Consider the following 24694-nt stretch of genomic DNA (forward strand, 5'->3'; position numbering starts at 1 on the left):
TGGGGACGTGCAGCAGTGGGGACCCTGAGTGATGCTGGCTGACTAGAGAAGCGCGGCCTCGCAGTTCTGCTCGTGGAAAAGGCAGGGTCCATGTTAATGTCTCGGGTGTGGGAGGGGGGTGGTCTTTCACTTGAGAAGGGTTTGGGGCTCTCGAGTGACAGCAAGATCCCTGTGAGCAGAACTTTAAAGACTTTCCTTAAAGTGTGAACATGCTGTGAAGAAGGAGGTGGTGGCCGTGCTGCATCTGGTCATCCAGATGTTGATGTGGGAAAGGACATTGGGAGGAGAGGTCTTTCTGGACACTTGTCCTGGGAGGATGGCCAGGAGGAGTTCTTAAAATGGGACCACCTCTATGAAGGACTGTAGATACAGATGTGCTTGAAATATATGGTGAATATTTAGATGTTAAAATTTTTTACAATAAAAGACACCTTGCCATTAATCCCCTTTAAATAGTTCCCTTCACTTTGAGGAATACACTTATCCCATTCTTCTTGCCACTTTTTGGAGCAGTCCTGGGAGCCCTCTTTCATGAAGGTTTTTAGTAGCTGTGATCAAAAATACAGTGAATGCCGCTGCCGAGGGCCATCCAACAGAAGGCAAGCTCTCTCAAGTTAATTAGTCATTTAAGTCATATTAAGTATGTCACTTTAAAAATGGGCAATAATCAGTAAGCACTTATGATCCATTTAGTAACAAATGATGTTACTAATTTATACCACGCATCTCTGATTTTAAATGAGTAACACCAACAAAAAGTAGTAAAATATTTCGTAAAAGCATTTTGGTGTGTTCTCTTCCACTTTATTCACTGGCTCTGGTACCATGTGACTTCTGGCTCTGCCCCAAATTCAAAATGATCATGAAAGGTGAATGTTTGGAGTCATTTCAGGACATCAAGGCAGCTGCAACAGCACAATTAAATATGCTCACAAAAGAGGGCTTCCAGAACTGCTTCAGAAAGTGGCAAGAATAGAACCAGTGTGTTCAAAGTAAAGGGAGTATTTTAAGGGGGACTAGTGGCAATGTATCTTTTACTGTAGTAAATTTTTAAAAAAAATCTTGAGCAGTCACTGTATTTTCTGATCACACCACATATGCATGTGATTTTCTAGGGAGAGTGTTCCTAGTTTATATCAGATTTTCAAGGGGTCTTCGATCCAAGAGAGATTAGTACTACTTGTCTCAAGGACTTGGGTATTTGTAGCCTGGAGAAAGGAGAACTTGGAGCAGGAGGTGAGCGTAGGGGGAGGAGAGCTGTCTCTGTAGATGACCAGCTGCCATTTGGGTTGGGGAGCTGGCTCTGTTCTGACCTAGGATTCAGGTCATGGGGAGGGATCCTGAGTTTGGCTCTGTGTGGGTGGCAGGGAGCCTGAGAGGACCTGTCACAGGTGGGGCGTGCACAGGGCAGGTAGCAGAAGGACATGGCCTGAGATACAGCAAAAATCTGTCCCTACCTTCTTATTCTGAGGAGTAAACAGCTTTGGGTGTTGCTAGGCTCCCCTCATCCTTGGGGAGACCGTTGTAAGGGCTGAGCTTCCTGGGAGTGATGGAGCCCCATGGGTGCTCAGATGTGACCTTGGGCCGCAGTGGTCCCTGGATGCCTGCCTCTGCCTTCTGGAGGTGGCTTGTTAATATCCTAGGAAATGAGTGGCCCTGGGCTTGCCTTGGGGCCTCAGTGTACTCCTCTGTGTTGTGGGCATCACATTCCGTATGGCATTGCCTTGGGTATGGTCTTACTCAGGCGGTGAGCCACCTTCATGTCACTTTCATGTCACCTTCATGTCACCCCAGGGCCTGCCCCACTGTCTCTGGTATGGGATCTCTTCCACAGTACACAGTTGGGTGAGTCAGGCGTGAGATTGGCCCCCGACACAGCCTGGGGTGAGCACTGCTTTATCCCTTAGAAGGGACCCTGTGTACCCCACACCCAGTGTGTCCCCAGTGATAGTTGGGGCTTTGACCTTACTTTGGCACCAACAGAATATGATCTGCTAAATTTAAAGGTGATTCCTATGGGACCAGACTGTTGGTTAGTCCTGTTTGATTTTGTCAGAGCTCTATTTCTCTTCCTCCCCCCACCTACACACACACACACACACACACACACACACACACACACCAGGATTTGTTTGTTTTTAAAGCAGCGTTGCCTTACCACAGGTCGGGGATATTCTGGAAAACTGGAATTGGAATCCTGCAGCCTGATCAAAGGCCATATTACTTGCTTCAAAGGAGGGAGCGGGTAAAAAATAGCCACCCCTTACCTTCTCCAATGAATTTTGAATGTTCTGAAAGCTTTGCTCCTCGAAGGAAACAGTGCCTTGTGCCTTAAATAATTGAGTGGAGTATACTGAACATGGCAGTATCGCCCAGGCCTGGTCACACTGCGGCCCCTTGGGGCCACTGTCTCAAGGGCAGAGTCAGGTGGCCCAAGGAGTTTGTCCTCACACCAAAAACTGGTACACTTCAAATGTTTGCCTTTTAAACATTTGGTGAAACGGGCATAGCCAGTGGAAATGTCACAGAAGAGGTTGAAGTGATACAATATAATGTGAGGTTTGCCCCTGAGAGGCTGTGTGTCTCAGCCCTGGGAACTCTTAGTTGGTCCTTTCTGTCCTTTTCTGCCATGTGACTCTCCATTTGCGACGACTGTGTCCTCAGACTGAAGCTCTGTCTTCTGTCACCACCAGGCTGTTGGCGTTGGGTTCTCTACGTACTTGGTGGAAATTTCTGGAGAATTTGGTGTGGGGAAAGAGAAAGCTCCTTTACTTCTGACAGAAGATCCTTCGGAGCAATAGTGGCATTTTAGAATCAGCTATTTCTTGGATGGCTGCCCATTCTCCGATTGTGTAGGATCTTTGCTGAGAGACCACAGGACGGGATGCTGTACAGAAATAGGGTCATATTAGACTATCCTTTGGCTTCTGTGAAAGAGTGAGTTCTGCTGGGGTAAGGGAACTGATATTTATTGATTGTCTGTATGTGTTACTTTACTTAGGCATCACATTTTATGGATGAGGAAACCGGAGTTCAAATAGGGTAAGTTACTTGGTTAAGGTTGCACAACCAGGACACAGAATGGAGCTCGTGGGTATATTTGTTGTTCAGCTCTAAGGCAAGTCAGTCTAAGCTCGTATTTTTTAGGACTTTTATAGTTACATGAAAAAACAACCTTTATTTTAAAAAATACAGCTTGAGGTCAAAAAGAAAAAGCAGAGTTGTACCTCTAAGAAGTGGTTTGTGCAGCTTTGAAAGGGTAGAAGCTTAAAGTAGAGATTTACTTTGATGTTGTGACTGAATTGTCAGCTTACTTCTTTTGTCCAGAACCTACTGAGACATTCCCTTTCCTTCCCTTTCACACTCCTGTCTTCAGTTTCCCCTGGACCTTTTCCCCAGATTTCAGTAAAGATTCTGAAAATGACTTCATTCTCCAATCTTGATGGATTGTATGTTCCAGTCACGTTTATTAAGACATTGTTCAGCTTATGCAATAGGAATCTCAGTCTCAAGTAAACCTGTTTGGCTGGATCTACATCTGATCAGTTGGATTGATGCTAATTTGACTCAGAGCATGGCTGTAAGCCCTCCAAAGGCCACATGGCTCACTTCCGTTTTGGCAGTGAATCACAATCTTTCCCCTACTCCTCCGAGTTCACGCTTTGGGAACAGTATCTGTCTCAGAGATGCATAAGAGCCCTTCTGTTTTCCTTTCTCTTTATCTGCTTTGTTGTGAACTGTGAGCAGAAAGGTACTTTCAGTGTTGTGGTTTTCTGGATTGGTTTCCCAATCAAACAGCACTTTATCTCCATAGAAATTGGGGGTTTCAAGCCAGCCTAGGCGAGAGGTCAGATTGACTCAGAAGTAGTGAAACTTGATTCTCTTTGAGCCTCTTACAAAAATTGATTGGTTTATTTACATGCCCTTTCTCTGGGAGCAAGTCTTCTACCCACTAAAGGCTAAACAAACCTAGACACTTAGGAATGCAGCTTGGTGAGAATGTCTCAAACTGAAATTATGATCTGAAATTCAGATAGGATCTTGGTAAGTGTTTATTGCTGGAAGAAGTTCATGGTTGACATCTCCTAGGTAATCTGTTTTTAGGATGAAAATTGTTAGGTAGCTCATGGAACTTTCTTTGGTAAGAGGTAAAATTAGTTTCCCCACATCCTTGGCATCAGATATTTGCTTGGTGAAGACAGAAACCACTGTATGTGCTCAGACCTCTGGTGTTCTGAGGGCCTCTCATGCTTTGAGCTTGGGCTTATCAGAATCAATAGCTTTATTTAGGTCACCTGTGTCAGAGTGGCAGCCAGCAGACAGAGCTGCATGCAAACAGCCTGGGTACAGGTTATCCGTGCAAACAGCAGGCTTAGTCCAGCAATGCACTTCTTATATCCTAACTTTGCCCCTTTGCCCATTCATTCAGTTAATTTTATAATTTTAATATCTTCAGGGGCAACTAAGACAGATTCAGCCCCTGTTTGTGTAGACCTTACAGTATGGCAAGGAAAATGGGCATCAGGTAATTACAAAAATAGTTATAATTCATTCATTCACTGAGTTTTTGCTGAGGATATAATGTGTTCTAACCATACTACATGACATTGGACGTATCAGACAGATGAGAGTGCCTGCCACCATGAAACCTACATTCTAAGAAGACACATAATAAGTGAAAACATAACAAATAAGTAAAAAAAAAAAATTGGTACTGGGGATTGAAGCCAGGGATCCTTGAGTGATATCCTCAGCCCACTTGATTTTAATTTTGAGACAGGATCTTGTTAAGTTGCCTTGAATTTGCCATCCTCCTGCCTTATCCTTTCACTTAGCTGGGATTCTAGGCATGTGTTACGATGCCCTATTACCTTTTTTGTTTGTTTGTTTTTGTGGCAATCTTGGGTATGAATGCAGAGCTTTGTACGTGCTAGGCAAACGTCCTACCAACAGAGCCATACTGCAAACCCCAAATAAGTAAATGGTATGGCATGCATGTTAGAAGGCGTAAGTGTCTGTGGAACAATAGAAGCAGGGAAAGGTGATTGGGAGAGGGTTTTGATTGGTGAGGGTGGTGTGTGTAGTCCCTGCAAAATTTGTTCAAATCTCATCACCAGTGGGATGATGTTAGGGGTGAAGTGTTTGGAAAATGATTAGGAATGGGTAAGTGATTAGGAATGGGATAAGTGCCATTATTTAAAAAAAAAAAAAAAATCAGTCTCCCCAGGGAGCTGTCTTGCCTCTCCTACCATATGAGAACACAGGTAGATGGTACCATCCATGAACCAGAAAGTAGGCTCCCCCCAGATAGCAAATCTGCCAGCATCTTAATCTTGGCACTTCCTGGAAGCTATGGGGAATAAATTTCCATTGTGTATAAGATGCCCAACCTCTAATAATTTAAGATATCAGCCCAGATGGGCCAGGACAATGTATGTCAGTTTCAGAGAGTGAGACCCATGAGTAAAGATTACGGATGGGTTGGTATTTTGGTATTGAAGGATTATGACAGAGAGGTTAAGGGAAAGAGGGATGCAAGAACTGAGAGGCCAGCTAAGCATGCTAGCATGTGCCTGTAAGCCTCAAATTCTGGGAGACTGAGACAGGAGCATTGCAAGTAGGAGGTCAGCCTGAGGAACTTAGCAACTTAGTGAAAAAATGTCTCAACATAAAAAATAAAAAAGGTCAAATATGTAGCTTAGTATAAAGGCTTTGGGTTCAATACCCACTAGTACTGAAAAAAAAAGTAGAATAACTGAGAGGCTAGTTGGAAGGGTCACCTATGTATATATAGAAATCACCAAGAATCAAAGCAGAAGTAATATAGGAAACAGGGATTGTGGCCTAGGAGCTAAAACCATCCAGAAAGGAGAGGGAGTGACTTGGGGCTTGGTAGTTGAGGCAGTGGTGAGGGGTAGCGGTTGACAGAGTCTGCTGACCAGAGAGTCAGCATTTCTGGGTCATGAAGGCCTGGGATGCAGAAGGACAGATGTGTTCACCCAGGGACCAGCTCAACTTCTCCAGAGGGTGTTAGCTGGAGCATGACAGCGGGGGAGAGGAAAAGGGCTGGGGCCTGGGAAGAGGGTCGGTTTGGCAAAGATGTGGGACACAACTGGTGACATGCACAATGGAACGCGTGCAGTGTTCCAACACTTGCAGTGTCACGCTGCCCTGAGGCGACGTAAGTGACTGTCAGTAGCTCTGTGTGGATTTAATATGCTGTTTTCTTGGGTGAAATAAAGATACAAAGGCTGATGTTTCAAGGTTATTGGGAAAATTAGGTGAGGTCATGTACATGTCAGTGCCCAGCACATAACAGATGATCAGTAAACATTTAAGTCTCCAGGAAGTGCATTTTCCAAGGTACTGTGGAGACCTCTGTGGAGTGGCTCCCAGCAGCGCCATAGGACCACGAAAAGGTGATTCCCATTTAAAAACAGGTCTTTAAGGAGAGGGCGATATCATTGAAAACGTGGGAGTCTGAGAATGGAAGTTGGAGGGAGTGTATTTGGAGAAGATGAAGATGAAGTGAGCAGAAGTTGACACACACAGGCCATCTGGCCCTTTGGAGGAGACGGCGACACGTCCCTGGTGCATGGGAATAAGCATGGCTGTGCTGGGCCCGGACTTGGGTGGCCCAGACTCAGGTGGCACCTGGACACCTGCTGGTGGCCTTACTCTGTTAAAAGTCAAGCATCAAACCTTTTCCAAAAGAGAGAAGAAAGTCTGGAAGATCTAGTGCTGTGGCCCTGATTGATCCTGACCTGTCACCCACACAGAGCATGCCGCAGAATGACAGAAAATGTGTCATTCTGCCATTAGTCATTTATTTCTATCCAAGACAGACTGTACCTTTGCCTTCGAAATCCAAGGAAGTATGAACAGAACTTCCCTGGTGCTGCTGCCCTCCCCTCTTGTTCTCTTTGCACTCCTCTCCCGCCTCTGTTGCCACGTTTCCCGGGGCCCTGGTCCTCTCTGTTCTGGTCGTGATTCACTCGAGTGGAGCTGGGCTTTCCAGCTGCTCTCAGCCAGGTAGGGCACATGGGAAGGGCTGTGTGCGCAGCGCACTTGGAGGAGGCTGCTCGGTAAACCTGGCCTGCAGCTGCCTAGAGCCGAGTGGGTAAAGCTCAGCCCGGCTCTGTGTGTATGTGTGTGTGTGTGTCTGGGAGGAAAACAGCCCCTAATATGTTGGCTGTAGAGGAGTGTTCTCAACTCTTAATCCCGCTCAACAAGGATCTGCTTGTTTGACTTTCAGAATTACAGTACACAAGGTCCTGCTGGCAGGAAGCTGGTGATTCTAAGACCAGTGCTCTGAGATCTGGCTTCACTTAGAGCTTCTGACTACAACTTCAAGCACCTCGTTTGTCAAGGCATTGCAGGGGCCCCAGAAATAAAGACCTGACCCCTGCCCAACTCTGACCTGATCCTTACACCTAGTTTGGGGAGCTAGGGTGAACAGCATACCTATAGCACTCAGAGGTGAGGAAGGGTAACATGAGGGCCACAGGATGTAGAGATGGTGTAAGGGTCTAGGTAGAAGATCCAGTCTGGTGGTGGGGTCTGGTGTGGCTGATGGAGGAAGTGAAAGGATTGCACTTTGCCTTGAGGGATGTTTGGATCGGAAGCAATGGGTCTTGGGCTGGGGGAGTGGCGGGTGACGTGAGCAAGAGGCATTCCTGGGGAGAGCATGGCTTGTGGGAAGGCAGGCACCAGGGGCTTCTGTTCGCTGCCTGGGGGTTGGGGGCAGGGATTGATAGGGAGGGAGGAGACTGCAAAGGCAGGTGGAGACAAAGGCTGGATGAGGACAAGGGTTTCAGGTTGGGGCTGCCTTCACAAGCCGTGTATGAATAGCTAGACAGGGTGGACGCCTGTGGTTGGTTTGAATGGGACACGGTCGGCTTGGCATAATACAAGGGAACTGAGCACACAAAAGGTGCCCTTCCACCATGGGTCGCTTGTTTGAGGTTTGCAAGGGCTTCCTCCAAGCCAGCATACTCCTAGTGCCATGGGGCTCTGGGCATAAACTATTTTTGTGCTCCTTCAAATGCCCATGTTTATTTTTAAACCTGAGGCTTTGTAAAGCAGGGAGGGATCATGCAGTTTTTGCTTTTGAGTAAAAAGGTTCTCTTAGACTGATGGAACCTACAAAAGGCCCTCTTGATTTAAAGTTTACAAGGCATATATCTGGCATGACAGGGGAGAACTAATTTGCTTTCAAAAAATCCTGGAAAGAGGAAGCCCATGCACAATTTGCCAGTTTCTTAACAGGTATGGTTGTGGTGTTCATTTGTGTGCTGGAGATGGGGTCGATTTGACAAGCTGGGACAAGTCTGAACCTGAGTGCCCACGGGCAGGAGCCCCTGGATGAGGGGCTTAGTTTAACTATATGCAAGTTATAACTGAAAAATTAATGAGTATAACTTAGAGTTCAAGATGGAGGACTGAGAGCTTGAACATATTTTATATCTTCTCTCCCCAGAACGCATCAAAGTGATAATGCAGAGATTATGAAAAGTATAATCTCAGGACAGCAAAATGAAGAGGAAGGGAATTATCAGTAGTTGAGAGATTGCACAAATTTTGGCAGAAAGCAAGTGAAAGAAAGGCGATGTCAGAGATATAGTGAGTGCAGAGGAGCCAAGGGGGAGGGGTGGAGACCAGTCACCTGCAGATCTCCAGGGAAGCCCTGGACCGAGTCCAGCGAGGCCAGGGACCACCAACAGTACTGAAGCTGTGCCTTTAGCTGGACATCTTGGGAACACTGCTTATGTGGCAGGGAATGAGGACCAGTGGACCAGTGCCAGAGCCAAGGCCAGGAGTGTGGGTGTTGGGATGAAGTCTTCCTCCGCCTGCCTGTGTGGCAGGTGAAAGCCCTGGTGTTAGGGAGAAGGTGTGGGCCCTCCAGCCTCGTGGAATCAGGAAGAGAAGAGGCCAGTGGGGTGGATTGGCATTGGGTAAGGTGGGTGTGAGATGGTGGCATGAGGCTTTCTGAGTGGCTTCCTGAGGGAAAAGAATTTTTTAACCACTTCAGACACTGTTTTATACCTATTGTAGTAGGCTGAGAAATGTCCCCCAAAGACGCCAAGTTCTACTCTGAAACCTGTAAGTGCTGCCGTATATGGTAAAAGTCTACAGATGTAATTAAGCTAGGAATTTTGTCCCAGAGAGATTATTGGGAATTATCAAGGGCCTGATGTGGTTACAACTGTCTTCAAGGGAGAGGCAGAGGAAGATTTCTCTATGCACAGAAGACGGGGGAGAGGTGAGGCCCTCTTTGCTGCAAGTGTTCAAGCCGAGCAAGAGTCTGGAAATCAGATTCTCCCTGAGAACTTTGGGAGCGATCATGACCTCACCGGCACCTTGGTTTCAGCCCAGCAAAAATGCTTTTGGCCTTTAGGCTCCGAGAACTGTGAGGGAATAAATTAAATTTCTGTTGGTTTAAGCCACGCAGTTTGTGGTAATCTGGTACAACAGTCCTAGGAAATGAATATAACCAGCCAGAACCATCAGGTGTAAAGGTTACTACAGATATGCAAGGACTTAAAATTGATGTCTCTCTTTCTCTGTCTTTTTTGGTAGTACTGGGCATTGAGCCCAGGGCTTCAGTGCTGAGCCTCATCCCAAGGCTTTTTATTTTTTATTTTGAGACAGCTTCTTACTAAATTGCTAAATTGCTCATACTTGGATTGAATTTGCAGTCTTCTTGCCTCAGCCTCCCAGCATGCTGGGGTTGCAGGCTTGCACCACCAGGCCCAGCTCCTACTCATCTTGAGGATCTATACCAATAATACAGAGATGAAAGTCATGAAGGAGGCAGTTAGGGACCAGAAGAATGAGTAGCTTCTGAGAGTCTCATGAAACAAACTCCCAGACATCTGTGAATGAGCCTCAGAATCACTCACTCCAAATTAGAACCGGAAGCCATCAGCTCCAAGAATAATATCTTCAGGACAGGGACTGGACTGGATGACAGGCGATGGGCAGAGTGAACATGCTGGAGGGTGCTACAGGTATGGGAAGATGGGCTGTGTTTGTCTCCTTAGAAAAAGAAGGCAGTAGAAAACACCATAAAAAGTAAAAACGGCCACAAGCACATTATGTTACAAACATTCAGCATGTGGAGATACCATCCCAGGAAGGAGAGGCTTCCCTCTGGCCTTGATTCTGGGAACTTTCTTCTCCGAGAAGCACTCGGCTCTTGACATTGAACTGCACAGAAAGAACTATAATTCCAGCATATTTCTTACCTCTGCAGGGAGCAATATTTATATAGTCATAATTATGTTCTTATTATAAAATGGTTACTTCTTACTCCATTGTGTGAATTTATTGATTTGGCCCTGGTGCTGGATGTTCTGGTTCATTTCTGGTTGACCTGCTGGAATGTGAGGTTGATTTAATCCTGTGAAGCCTCTTCTGTTGGAAGAGTAGAAGAATCAAATTATTGTACTAGGAACATATTATGTATAATGGGGATAGACTCCTGAATTTTGAACTGGATTATCTAGTCACTATCAGCTTAGTGGGTGGAGCGTCTGGCCAATAGGCTGGCCTATTGTTGGTCCTGTATTGATGTATCACCCAATGTGGCTTCCTTGAGTGGGGCCTGTGGGCCAAAGGGGATGTAGGGTGGGGCAGGCATGCTGACTTACAGGTCTGGTACGAATGGGAGAAACCCAAGCTTGTTTCTCCGCCACGAACAGAGAGAGGCTATTGTTGTAATCTAGGTCAGTGTTTCCCAATCTTTGTAGTGTTATGGACACAGGCAAAATATTTGTACAGCACACAGGCAAGTGGACAGGGCTGTTCTTGGTCCATGACCAGCCCTGGCACTCCAGTCGACTGGGCCCTGCCCTCCTCCCAGAGGGCTGAGGAGAGTCCCTTCTCAACAAGCCACTTTTGCCAAGCCCAAATGACATTTTTGTACAAATTCGTAGAAGCCACTTCTTTCTCAAGACACATTCTGGATATTTGTGATACGATATAAAAAGTGTGAACATCTTTTATGAGCATCCTCTGATTGACATCCCTGGAGCTGTGCACTGCACAGCCGTCTGTGGGACAGTCTGAGTGCACCTGTGGCACTCGCAGGGCTGTTGCTAAGAGAGAGGCTGAGAGTCTGGGCTGCTGGGGAGAGGACAGAGACGGGACATTTCTGCCCTGTGCTAGGCATGAGGTGTGCAGGACTGTGCCATGGTGTCAGATCAGATGGCATGAGTCCCTGAAATAGGAGTTCAGGGGTAAGGCACCCCTGGGCTGATGGTGTGCATTCAGGCATCGTCCTGTAGAGATGGTCCTTGGAGCTGTGGAGGAGTGTGTGGTGGAAAACTCCGCAGAGAAGAACTCAGTGAACGAGCCCCCGGCAGGCCTCCAAGCTTGCCTGCTGAGATGGGCCCCATGACATTCAAGTAGAACAAGAAAGCAGGGCCCCAAGGGGAGGGGAATCTGAGCACTGTGGCATCCTGCCGCATGGCTTGTGGGCACTGTCCCAACAAGATCATGCTGTCCTAAGAACAGAGTCTGCCTGCCCTAGAGGATGCTTGGCCAAGACCTCTGGCTGGGATACCTGAGCCCAACTGCACTTCTTATGCTGGGGTTTCTATGCCCAGAGCTTACCCTATATGTCAGCCGAGGATGTGTCTACACATCGTTGTGTCCCTGGAGCCAAGTGTTAGTTTGTGAAAGGTGCTCATGAAGGTAGAGGCTGGGGCTTTGGTGAGTGGGTGTCATGGGGCTCTGGCCACCCGGCCTTCTCTCAGCCCCTGTCTCCTGGGGGATGTTGTAGCCCAGGTGCTCTTCATGATCCTCACTCGAGACGCTCATGGAACAGATGGTCCGATCAGGGCCAGGCTTGCTCCTCCTGCAGGATGCTGGTCTCAGCAGCTGTCCCACCCTGAGGGACTGAAGGAGGTCCAGTCCTCCACACCTGTCCCTGTGGACCAGATGGGACTGGTTACACGTTTGCCCTTGACACTGTGGAAAATACTAAGAAGGAGTTTTGCCTTGTGGGTCACATGTGATATAATTTCCACATGAGGTCAAAGCTAAATAACCAGATAAAGCAAATATTTTAGATGCACTGTGTACATAGGGCTGCAGGAAATTAAGGGCTGGTTAAAGGCACAGTAATTTCCATGTCGGAGTAAACTGGGCATGGCTCCAGCACAGTGGATTTACTCTTACCAGCTAGCCTTCCTTCCCTGAACTCTTCCCTCGTGGTAATAGGTTCTAAACACATCACTTCTGCCTTACGAGGATTCTGGGAGTTGCTGCTGGCCCCGTGAGGACAGAGCCTTCCTGTTTGCAGCTCTCTGCCCATGTCTGTAGTCGCATGAGTTGTGTCCTTGGGCGCAAAAGAAGTGGCTGTTCCAGCAGTTCCCACCCAGGAGCCTGGGAGAGCAGGGACAGGTGCCCACACTGCTTCCTCGTTTCCCCAAGACCAAGGCAGCTGTTCTGCTTTCAGGCTGTGTGAGCTGGTAACTAACATGCCTTCACTTTTGGCTGGAATCCTATCAATTCTTGAGGCCAGTTTGGTGAATTCCTGCAGATTAGAAAGCTGCTTGGCAGTCAGTGTGACTTAGACCAGTAAAGGAATGAGAAACCAACTTATCTTTCATAAATACTGCCTGCAGGGCCAAAATCTTGCAGCAGTTGGGGTCTGGGAGGGGGGAAATAATAAAGGAGTACTTCCGGGTCACTAGATTGGAAACTGAGTTTGAAACAAAATCAGATGAGAACTAAAAACAAGGGCTCTGGCTCTTTCAGCATTACCCATGGTTTGGAGACATTGAGCCAAGTGCCTGAGCACTCAGGGGTAACTTGGGGCTCCGTCCCCAAACTACTGCCATCTAAGGTGTATACCTCTCCCTCCACCAACTCTGATATTTGCAGCTCTTTCACTCCTGTTCTATTTGGTTCGGGTTCTGCACTTAACCTTTTGCATGGGAAGCAAGAGACACAGGCCTCTCTCTTGCTTGGACACAATTTCCCACCACACCAAGCTCGTTGTACCCTGCCTGCATTCAGCAAACTCATCTTCAGCCCCTTCTGAGAAAACCCCAGCTGTATGACCACTGTTCCATACCCCTACCCCACACAGATGCTCAAACATAGCCAGGTGCAGAGCTGCCTGGGCGCTGGGGTGGAGGCTATTGCTGGCTTGTTTCCTGGGATGCTCTTCATGCCCAGTACACCTCTCCTTTGTGGTTGTGTGTGATGTTCGTTAATATATATTGGTATACATGTTTACATGAGTGGAAGTGAAGCATGCCATTTTAGGATCGGCTCCTTCACAATCGTTATGTCCAACGGTTATTGTTGGGATTCTGGAACCTGTGGGTTCTCCCCTACCACCACATTTTGTTTTGTTTTCTCTGAGGCAAAAGGTGTCAAGTGGCATTCAAGTCTTTCAGGGCCCTGCTCATTCTGTTTGGTGGAGAAGGGGTCAGAGAAGGTTGCAGCTAGACTGGGACTTGGTACAAGTTGGTGAGCTCCTTACTTTGTAACAGTGAGGTAGAGAATATCATCATGAGTAAATAAAAGAGAACATCTTTCCATGGGTAAATACTCACTTTAATTTATTTTAATTTTGAAAGTCTGGTGTTTCTCCCATGAACATAGACCTTATTTAACCATTTGCAGGGTAAAATATTGTGGGGCATGTAGGTTATTTCCAGACTTATTTTGATTGTTTTGTTTTGTGTTTTTTTTTTTTTTTAAATTTTAGGAAGCAAATGTTCTTTGATGCTCTTTTTGTATAGAATATCTGCAATAACCTTATTTATTGCCATCAAACAGATTCTTAGAAGGGGATTTTGGGGTTCAGGAGCTTGCAGCTTTAAGGCTTTGGGTATATGAGGGTAAACTGACTCCCAGAAGATTCTACCAAGTGACACTCCATCAGTAGTGTAGAGGAGACAGATGTGTTTTGCTCTAGCAGACAGTGAGTTTTTTTATTCAGTACATTCACATTCTTGTGTGGCTATCACCACTACCCATTTCCAGAACTTTTTCATCAGTTTGTTTGTTTGTTTGTTTTCAATCTCTGCAATCTGATGCTGAAACCAATGTCATTGTCTTAGTTCACCCTCCTTTTTTACTGAGGAAGTGTAACTTGTTCAGCACTGGAGATCAAACACCGGGCCTTTGCATGCCAGGCAAGTTCTCTACACTACATCATACCTCAACCCTGGAGAAGACAAAACTTTTCCTCCAGTCCTTGTGGCCAGTTTTGCTTCTCTAGTCTTACACCACTTGGCTCCTGCGGACCACTGCCTCCCCTCACTCTGTCCTCCCCAACTTCCCAGGATGATTGGATCGTTTGTCTCCTCCAGCTTGCCCTGCTTGTCCTCTTGCCCTTTCTGTGAGCACCTCTCCAGTTTCTCTCGGATACCTCTGCCTGGTCTTCACTGCCGCCATTCCTCTGTGCCCTCCTGAGAACCTGACTCCAGCTGATCTCTGGATCTCTCAGAAGCCATTCCCAGCCTCTCCAGGAGTTGCTCCAACACACTTTGTTATTATCGCAGATATACGTAACATAAACTTTACCACTTAGTCATTTGAGGTGTACCTTGAGGGGTGCTGACAGCACTCACAGTGTGGTACAGCCAGCATCTGTCACCTTCTCAGAACCTTTTCATCCCCCAGAGCAAAACTGTACTTGTTAAGCAGTAAGTCATTCACTCCACCCCAGCCCCTGGCAATCGCTGTTCTTCTTTCTATATTTCTGAGTCTGACGATCTAAGATAAGTGGACTCATACAAGATTCGCCCTTCTGTGACTGGCTCATTCCACTTAGCATGATATTTCCAAGGTTCCTCCATGCTGTAGCGTGGATCCGCTTTTCATTCCCTTTTAAGGTTGAATAATATTCTGTTGTATGTTTATACCACATTTCGTTTACCCATCTACTTGCTGGTGGGTACTGGAGTCATTTCTACCTTTTGGCAGTTGTGAGTAGCGCTTCCTTGAACTTGCACATATAAAGAGCTGTTTGAGTTTCTGCTCTCAGTTCTCATGGGTGTGTGTGCCTACAAGTGGAATTTCAGGACTCTGTGCTAAGTGTACGTTTAACTATTTGAGGAACCACCCAACTGTTTTCTACAGTCCCAGCACAGTTTTTGAACAAATGACCATTAAAGAAATGACACCTCACAATTCCTGGGAATCAGGAAGAGGGACTGCGCTTGTAGGCAGTGTGGAGAAAGGGTCTGCACCTCTCTCCAGAGGGACCACAGGGGGACGTTTGCTGGGGTGCACAGCTACCCACTATCATTTCCCTCCTGGGCCGCGGTCTCTGTTGCTTTAAGGACAGTGGCAAAAGCGTGCTGCTGTGGGGAGGAAGTCACGGCAGCAAGGACAGTGCTAGGAGTGACAGAACGGCGGCTTCGTGCTCTGGGCTGGGTGAGACTCACTGGCCTGCTGACAGCACCACTGGTCAGGAGCAGTGTGGGGTTTCCAGACGCCAAGGAGGAGTTCTGGAAGGACCTGGAGCTACCTTCTCCACTCAGCTTGGGCCTCGTTGGGCATAATCGGGGTAACTGGGAAGCAAAGTAAGAAAAATAGCTGTGCTCCTTGGGCTCTGGGAACTTGCATAACCACTGCTCCCCAGGGCACAGGGATGCAGAGCTTTAATGTCCCAGCCATTCCAGGCAAGCAGAGACTGCTGGGGCCCAGTGGGACATCTTCCTGGTTCTGAGATGTGGCCCCTGTGCCACCTGCAAATTTGCGTATAGCTCCCAAGCTTGGATTGTATAAAATTCATGTGCTTTGGAGTCCTCTAACTCCTTTCTTACCTCTCCGAATCCTGTATTTTCAGTATCTTCAAAGGCATTTGTAAAACTTCTCTTAACAAGAGATTCCACAACAAGCAGCCTAGTGTGAGGTGAGATGGGACAGCTGTAAAAAAGCAGATGATAAGAAGTGTTGGCAAGAACGTAAGACAGGTTGGAGCCCTCATACATGGTGCCCTTGCTTTGGAAATCAGCCTGGCGCCCCCTCAGAGGTTAAACACGGTATTATTATATGACCCGGAAATTATGCCCCTAGGTGTACCAAAGAGCCAAGAAAACATATGTTCACATAAAGCTAGTGCATGAATATTCATAGCAGCGTTATTTATAATAACTCAAAGGTGGAAACAGCCCAGGTGTCTATCAGGTGAAAAACTGGCAATATAGTACATCCATGCAAGAGAGTATTACTGAGGCATGCAATAGAACGGGGTATTAACACAGCGATCATTGATGAGACTTGAAAACATTGCACTCAGTGAAAAAAGCCAGTCACAGAATTCTGTGTATTGTCTGCATTACTGTGAAATGTCTAGAACAGGCAAATCCATAGACGGAAAATGGGTTTGTGGTTGTCATAGGCTGAGGGAAGAGGACAGGAGTGGGTGCTGATGCATATGGTTTTGTGGGTGCTCTGAACTGGCGTGGTGGTGATGACTGCACCATTCTGTGACTAAAAGCCACCGAGTTGTATACTTTGAAAGAGTTCACTTTCAGCTGGGCATGGTGGCGCATGCCTGTAACCCCAGTACTCTGGGAGGCTGAAGCAGGAGGATCACAAATTTAAGTCCAGTGTGGGTAATTTAGTGACTTAGTGAGACTCTGTCTCAAAAAATTAAAAGGGGTGGGAATATAGCTTAGTGTTGAAGCCCTGGTTCAATTCCCAGCATCTGCTCTGCGAGGATGAATTGTGTGGTATATGAATTATATCTTAATAAAAGCAATTTTAGAAATTACTCCAATTTTTAAAAAATTTAAATGTAGCTGAAAATCCTGACTTTTTAAGCTTCCAAGTCTGGCAGTTCTATCCTTGCTACCTTTTTGTAAGTAATGTTTTATCAGAATATACAGACATAAACTATTCATGAGCTCAGAGACCAACTGATAGTGTAAATGAAAACACTACAAGCACTCTTTTGAGGCATGTCTGCACCTTTGATTCTGTGTTTTACACCTTTTGTAATTGTCTTGGCAAGTTACCAGCCTCTTCACACCATTCAGATCTAATTTTAAGCAAGTGTGAGTCCTAGGAAAACAAAAATAGCTTTTCCCCCTCAAACTCAACTTCAGAGTGGTGGCTGTATGCTTACCAGGGTCATCTTCTAGAACTGGGGCTAAAGTCCCCCTTGCTGCTACCCAGGAACCTGAAAGAGAAAAAAATGAACCATAGAACAACTTTGCTAACATCAGCACTACTACTTTTCCAGTAAAAAACAAAACAAAACAAAAAAACTACTACTTTCCCAGTTTAAAACACACACACACACACGCACACTTCCCAGGCTTCTAAATTTGTAAGCTTTGAAAAAAAAGTTTTAAATTGTGAAGCATAGTTATTCTTTTTGAAGATTCTTTAATTTGCTGAGATAATGGGGAAAGAGAATTGGATTCTCCAGGGGCAGGTTCAGCTTTCTAAGATTTTAAAAAGGGATTCTTTTCCCTGAAGTAGGAGCTTATGCCTGTAATTAATGTATTATTATATTCCTTCAGCAGGTTGCTATTAATAACAAAAAGGCCTTCTGCACACAGTGTCACCTTTACTCTGAAACCCTCAAGGTGGTTACGTGCATTTCGTCCCACCTCGCAGATGGAGTGGCGCGTCCCAGGTCGCAGCTGCGAAGTTTTGTGGAGCAGTCCTTTTTCGTTCACCTTTGTTCCCTGACAGAGACTGGTCTTAACAAGATCCCAGTTAGCATTCCTGAAACAAAATGAGGACTGTTGCATCTTTTCTGTGTGTACAGCATTTCCAATGTCCATCTCTTCCTTTGCCTTTCCCAATCAAAGTAGGTCTGCGTGGTGGCTTTTAACATGCACCTCGTCCAGTGGCTTCAGAGCAGAGGGCAGCCTGAGTGATGCTGCAGGCACTAAGTTCCAGCTCTTCCTCTGTCTCTCACCCTGCGCGCCTGGATCCTGGTTTTCGTCTTTGAGGGCTGCACCTCTTCCTGCTCTGAACCCTCTGCCTCTCTGCTGTGGCTGTCCCTGTCTTTTTTCCTTCCCAAGCGCAGGCACTCAGTGTTTCTCTTCCTCCTTGTGATTTCTTCTCAGCGGCCGCAGCGAGCTCTCCATTCTAGCCTTCCAACCCCACATCCCCCCAACAGGTCCCATCTGCTTTCCTGCGTCTCTTCCAGAGGATCCTCAGGCGAGGTGCCCCCAGCGTGACCAAGACCGCCCAGCTGCCAGAGTCAGAAAACAGCCACAGAGTCTTTCCCTCCATCCTCCACACGTGGCCCTCTAATTTAAAAAGCTTATAAAGTGTTTGAAAAAAATAAATTTTAACAGTTTACTTGAGCAAAGAACAATTGACCAGTTGGGGCAGCCTCAAAACCAGAAGTTCAGAGAGCTCTCTGAAACGTGGGCAGTGTAGACAAAGGGTAAAGAAAACACAGAAACGAGGAACAAAAGTGGATTGGTCATTTCCAACTTACTTTTCTAAATGTTAAAGTGTAGAGGCAACCTTGTGCTAGCTGAAACAGGCCTACCTGTGTGGGGACTTGGCTTTTATCTCTCTCTTCTGATTTCTCAAATCGTGAAACAATTTAGTTTGTGTTTGGTGGCGTGGAACTTTAGTAGAGGTGACTCCATTTTGGTTTGATTTGTTGGGACCTAGTGCAGGAGTTCAGTCCAAATCAATAGTTGCCTATAAAATTAGCACCCCTTAATTGAGATATTATGTATTAATATCATATACAGTTCATTCATATAAACTATATATTCATTTTTTTCTATATAATCAGAGTCTGTGTAACCATCGTCACAACCTAATTTCAGAACATTTTAATTCCCTCTCAGAGAAAACCAGATCCCATTAGCAGTCACTCCTAACCACCCCCGCCGACCCTTGGTTCCCTATCTCTAGGCAACTGTGGATCTATTTTCTGCTCTATGGTTTGCCTATGTGGGACATTGTATATAAATGGAGTCATGCAGTATGTGGCCTTTTGTGACTGCCTTCTTTCACAGAGATAAATATTTTCACTGAGTAGCCAAGATCATCTATTTTGTAGCCTATAGAGGTACATTCTTTTTTATTGCCAAATAATAATTCATTGTATGTTATTGCATTTTGTTATCCACTCATTCTTTGATGGACATTGGGTTGTTTCTGCTTTCTGACTACAAGTAATGCTGGAATGAGCGTTCACAGGCATGTATTTTCTTGGCTCTTGTATGTATACATAGGGGTGTCAGTAATTTCCAAAGCAGCTGTACCAGTTCCTACTGACAATATGTGATGATTCCAATCTGTTTGCATTCTAAAAATTGCATGACTTTTTGATCCTAATAGGTGTGGGTGATATCTCACTGCAGTTTTGATTTACATTTCCTTGTGTCCATTTGCATATTTTCTATGAAGATACTTTATTTTAGGTTATTTGCCTATTTTTAGTTGAGTTATTTGTTTCTGTATTATTGAATTCTGTGTTATTTACATATTCTGGGTGCAAGTTCTTGATCAGATGTGATCTGCAAATACTAGTCCAATTCTCTGGGTTACCTTTTCATTTTATTGATGATACTTTCTGCAACACAGAAGTTTTACGTTTTTGTGTAGAGACATGTATAGTTTTGATGTTGCTGCTTTGGCCATATTTAATGCTTGAACAGGTCTCTCTGATGCCACTTATTTCCTTTCTTTTTTAATTAATAAACTTCATAGAACAGCTTGAGTGTTACTCAGCCTTCTGTCACTATAAGAAAGTACCTCAGATCATTAATCTATAAAGAGAAAAAGGTTGTTTTGGCTCATAGTCTTAGAGGGTCCAGTCTGTGATGGGGTGGAACCGCAGCACTGCTTTTCAGCCCACAGGGGTCTGTGGGGCAGTTTTCTGGATTCTGGCCATTCAAATAGGCATGTGTAGTTGTATCTTGTTTTCATTTGCAATTTCCTATTGACGTGTGATGTTGAGCTTTTTTTTTTTTTTTGGTACCGGGAATTGAACTCAGGGCCTTGCGCTTATGAGGCAGGCGCTGTGCCGCTGAGCTACATCCCTAGCCCTGAGCATCTTTTTATGTGCTCATTTGCCATCTATCCATCTATAATGGTTAAATGTTTTGGTCCCTTCCCAAAAGTCATGTTGACCTTTTGGGGCATGTGGCCTTTGGGAGATGATGGAGTCTTGAGGACTGTGCCTTTATGAGGAGAAATAAGCACCTGTTATGGTTTGTGTCTGGATGTCCCGCAAAGGCTCGTGTGGTTATGGGGTGTGGCTTTTTGGAGGCTGCTGAATCTAGAACTTGTGACTCGTTCATTGTCTATTGCTGGGATTAGTGAAGTGAGTGCTATTCCCGCCCCAGGGTGGGTAGCCTGTATACACTGTAAGGGAGGAAAAGAAGCTTGCTCCTCCCTTTTGCCCCCTTTTGCTCTTGTTGCTTTTGGTATCTCCCACTGCCATGAAAGGTTGCCCATCTTCCCTACTACCCTGCCTTGGAGCCAGCTGATTATGAACTGAAACCTCCACAAACTGTGAGCTAAGTAAATCTCTTTAATTTGGGCATCAAGTATTTTGTCTGAGCAATGAGAAAAGTAACTAAGACAGCACCCTTATAAAAGAGCTTGACAAAGCCAGGCATCATGACACATACCTATAATGCCAGCACTTGGGAGACTGAGGCAGGAGGATCATGAGTTCCACGCCAGCTTGAGCTACATAGCAAGTTCAAGGTTTGCCTGGACTTACAGAGTGGGACCCTATCTCGGAGAAGGGGGAGGGTTTGACGGAGGAAGTTTGCTCCTTTTTGCCCGTCTGTTTTCTGCCATGTGAGAACACACTGTTTCTGCCCTCAGGAGGATACAACACTGAAGGTTCCATCGTGGAAGCAGAGTAGCCCCTCACCTGCCATTACTTGGTCACTCGCTTTTCAACCTCTAGTATTGATAAATAAATGTCTATTCTTTAAAAATTACCCATGTTATGGTACTTCGTTAAAACAAAACAGAATGGACTGAAATACTGTGGGTATATATTTTCTGATGATGTGCCTGTTGAGGTGTTTGCCCAGCCCTCCACCTTTTACTTTGCTTTTTTGAGACAGGGTCTTGCTGTGTTACCCAGAGTAACCCCACACTCATGGGCCCCTTTTGTTATGTGAGTATCCTATGCCATTTTATGTTGGAAGTGTTTAACTTTCTTTTTAATGTTTATGGGAGCTCACAGCTTAGAGTTTGCCTTAAGTCTCCGAGGAGACTTTAGATTTGGACTTCTTAGCAATGCTGGGACTGTTAAGACTCTGGTGACTCTGGTGAGTCATAGAGATGGGCCAGATGCATTTTGCATAAAGAGATACACAGGAGCCTTTAGGGGTTAGGGGTGGAATATTATGGTTTAGATTGAGAATGGCGCTATAAGGCCTCATGTACTCATAGGCAGGACTGTTGGTGATTAAATTGTGGGGTTGATGTGCCTGACTTGCTGTTAGGAGGTAGGGCCCGGCATCGGGTCAGTATGTGTGTGACCTGGAAGGGTGCATCTCCTTCCCCAGCTCCTTCCATCTCTTCCTGCTTCCTGATTGCTGTGATGCAAGCAGCCTCCCTCTGCCAGGCCCTTCCACTGTGACATTCCTGCCTCGGTGCCAGCCAACCATGAACTATCACCACGAGCCGAATAACCTCCTTTGAGTTGAGGGTGTCAGGCATTTTGTCCCAGTGACAAGGAAAGTGATTAAGACATGTTTCCTAATTCTTTTTCTACATTGTTGCATTAGATTAGCTAATATTTTGTTGAATTTTCCATCTGTGTTCATGATATATACAGGCTGTAGAAATGTGTTCATCTGGATTTGGTATTAGGCTGATGCTGGCCTTTTAGAATGAGTTGGGAAGTATTTCTTTTGCTTCTATCTCTGAAAGAGACTTTAAGGAATTGGTATAATTTCTTCCTTAAATGTTTGGCAGAATTCGCCAGTGAACTCATCCGAGCCTGTGTAATTTCTCTTTGGAAAGATTATCAATTATTGATTGCATTTCTTTAATAGTTATAAGCCTATCATATTGGCTGTTTGGTCTTCTGAGTTTTAGCACCTCATGTCTTTTAAGGAGAGAATTGGTCCATTTCATCTAGGTTATCTAAATTATGGCCATAAAGCCCTACATAATGTTAAATTAATGGGATCTGTAGTGATATTCCTTTGTCCATTTCTGACATTAGTCATATCCTCTCCCTCCTTTCTCTAGTTACTCTGGCTAACGCTTATTGCTATTATTGATGTTTTGAAAGAACCAGCTACCAGATTTTCTATATAGATTCCCTGTGTCCAGGGCCATTGGTTTCTTCTGTAATTATTATTTATTTTCTTAAACTTAACTTTATATTTAATTTACTTTTCTTTTCTAGTTTCCTCAGGTAGAACATTAGGTGACTTTTTGGGGGGAAGCGCTGGGGACTGAACCCAGGATCTTTGCACTGAGCTACATCCCTACTCCCCACCCCCTTTTATTTTGAGACAGGATCTCCTAAGTCACTAAATTGCACCAGCTGGCCTTGAACTTGTGCTCCTCCTGTCTCATTTTCCTAGAGTGCTGGGATTATAGACATGAACCACTGTGGGTGGTTTAGAGGTTTCTTCTTTCACTTGTGTATTGTTTAGAAGTGTGTTCTTTAATTTCTATGTATGTTTTGGAATTTTGTAACTTTTTTTCTATTATTGATTTCTAGATTAATGCTGCTTGTTTTGGGAACAGGCATTGTGTGATTTCTATTCTTTTAAATTTGTTAAGGTATATTTTACAGTCCAGCATGTGGTCTTAACTTAATGAACGTTTCCTGTGGGTTTAAATGTATAATCTGCAGCCATTGGACATAGTTGTCAGTAAATGTCGATAATATCCAGTTGATTGATGGTCATGTTGTGTTCAGTCATGTCCTTATTGATTTTCTGCCTTCTGGTTCTGTACATTCGTAACAGAGGAACCTTGAAGTCTCCAACAATAGTAGTGGATTCATTTACTTTGCAGTTCTATTGTTTTTGCCTCATTATTTTAACACTCTGTTGTAAAGTGTAGACGCATTACATTTTTTAAGGTCCTTGAGTATTGACCGCTTTTTCACTTTATAAGGTGCTTCTTTATCCTTGGTACCTTTTCTTCTTAAATCTGTTCTGTATGAACTTAATACAGCTATTTTTTTCCTATCTCAATTAGTGCTAGCAAGGTATGTCTTTCTTCATACCTTTATGTATTTTTTGGCTGTACTAGAGATTGTACAAGGGCTATATATATTCTAGGCAGGAATTTCTACCACTGAGGTACACCTTCAGACCTATGTTATGTTATGTTACGTTATGTTGTAGGGTCTTGCTAAGTTGTCCAGGCTGGGCTTGAATTTGTGATCTTCCTGCCTCAGCCTTCCTAGTAGCTTAGATTGTAGGTTTGTGCCATCATGCCCAGCTCCTGCCTTTATTCTTTTTTCCCTTCTTTTTCTGTCCTGGGAATTGAACCCAGAGTCTTCACAATGAGCTACATCCTCAGCCCTTCTTTTTCTTCTTCTTCTTTTTTTTGAGACAGGGTCTTCCTCAGCTGTTACTTTGCCTAGGGTGGGCTTGAATTTGTAATTCTCCTGCCTCAGCCTCCTAGAGTGGTTGAATTACAAGTGTGTGCCAGTACACATGGTTTATACCTTTACTTTCAATCTTCATGTTTATATACTTGAAGTGGACTTCTTGTAGACAGCCTCAGCCTCCTGAGTGCCAGGATTACAAGCATACATCACCACACCTGCCTTCCTTTTGTGGTTATAGCTGAGCATTTCATATAATTCCATTTTTCTCCCTTATTAGTTTTTCCTATCTTAGATTTTTTAGCGGTTGCCCTAGAGTTTGTGATATACATTTACAATGAATCCAAGCCCACTTTCAGATAACACTTTAAATGCTTTGTGGATAATACACAGGAACATTATAATAACAAAATAACCCAAATTCTTGCATCTTTTGTATTATCATTCATGCATTTCATTTTTACATAGCCCATAGATAAATAGACATAGAGATATATATGCATGCACTATAGTCATGCAGGCACTTTATATTATTATTATTATTTTAAACACCTGTTATCTTTTAGAGCAGTTAAGAATAACAAGAGCTTTTGCTTTACTGTCACTTCCTGTTTCAGGGATGCTGTTTCTGACATAACATTTTCCCTCTTTCTGAACTTTTTACATTCTTTCAAGGCATGTCTACTGGCAACAAACTCCATCAATTCCTCTTTTGAAGAATAATTTCTCAGAGGACAGAATTCTAGATTTTTATTTCTCTCAGCAGTTTAAAAACTTCACTCCACTTTCTTCTTGCTTTCATGGTTTCTGAGAAGTCAGATGTCATTTTTATTTTTGCTCCTTTATAGTTAAGGTGGTTTCCTCCCTTTGGTTTTTTCCAAGATATTTTTCTTTATTTTTGACTTTCTGAAGTTCGAATGTGGTATGCACAGGTATAGTTTTTCTTAGCATTTGACTTACTTTGCTTGGTTTTACCTGATTTCTGGATCTGTGGTTTGCTGCCTGACATTAATTAATTTGAAATATTTTGTCATTATGGCTTTAAATGTTACTACTGTTCTTTTTCCTCTTTGATATTCCCATTAGACATATGTTGTATCTTTTGTAGTTTTCCCTCAGTTCTTAGATATTCTGGGAGTTTTCTCTAGTCTTTTCTCTTTGCTTTTTGGTTTTGGAAGTTTCTGTTGTCAT

General features: G+C 44.6%; 1 protein-coding gene across 4 annotated transcripts in view; it reads left to right on the plus strand.

Annotated features, from left to right (window-relative positions):
- Positions 1 to 24694, plus strand: part of Homer2 (homer scaffolding protein 2) — a 157299-nt gene that overhangs the window by 71424 nt on the left and 61181 nt on the right. Inside the window, exon 1 of one of the 4 annotated variants that reach the window (XM_013512492.1) lies at positions 15393 to 15551. The exons of the other annotated variants lie outside the window; for them this stretch is intronic. The gene's annotated coding sequence lies outside the window, so the exon portion shown is untranslated. Of the gene's footprint in view, positions 1 to 15392; positions 15552 to 24694 lie in introns of those variants that run through there. 4 annotated transcript variants of the gene reach the window in all.

This window comes from Chinchilla lanigera, unplaced genomic scaffold (assembly GCF_000276665.1).
Source record: "Chinchilla lanigera isolate Chin_1 unplaced genomic scaffold, ChiLan1.0 scaffold00015, whole genome shotgun sequence".
In the NCBI taxonomy this organism is placed as follows: Eukaryota; Metazoa; Chordata; class Mammalia; order Rodentia; family Chinchillidae; genus Chinchilla; species Chinchilla lanigera.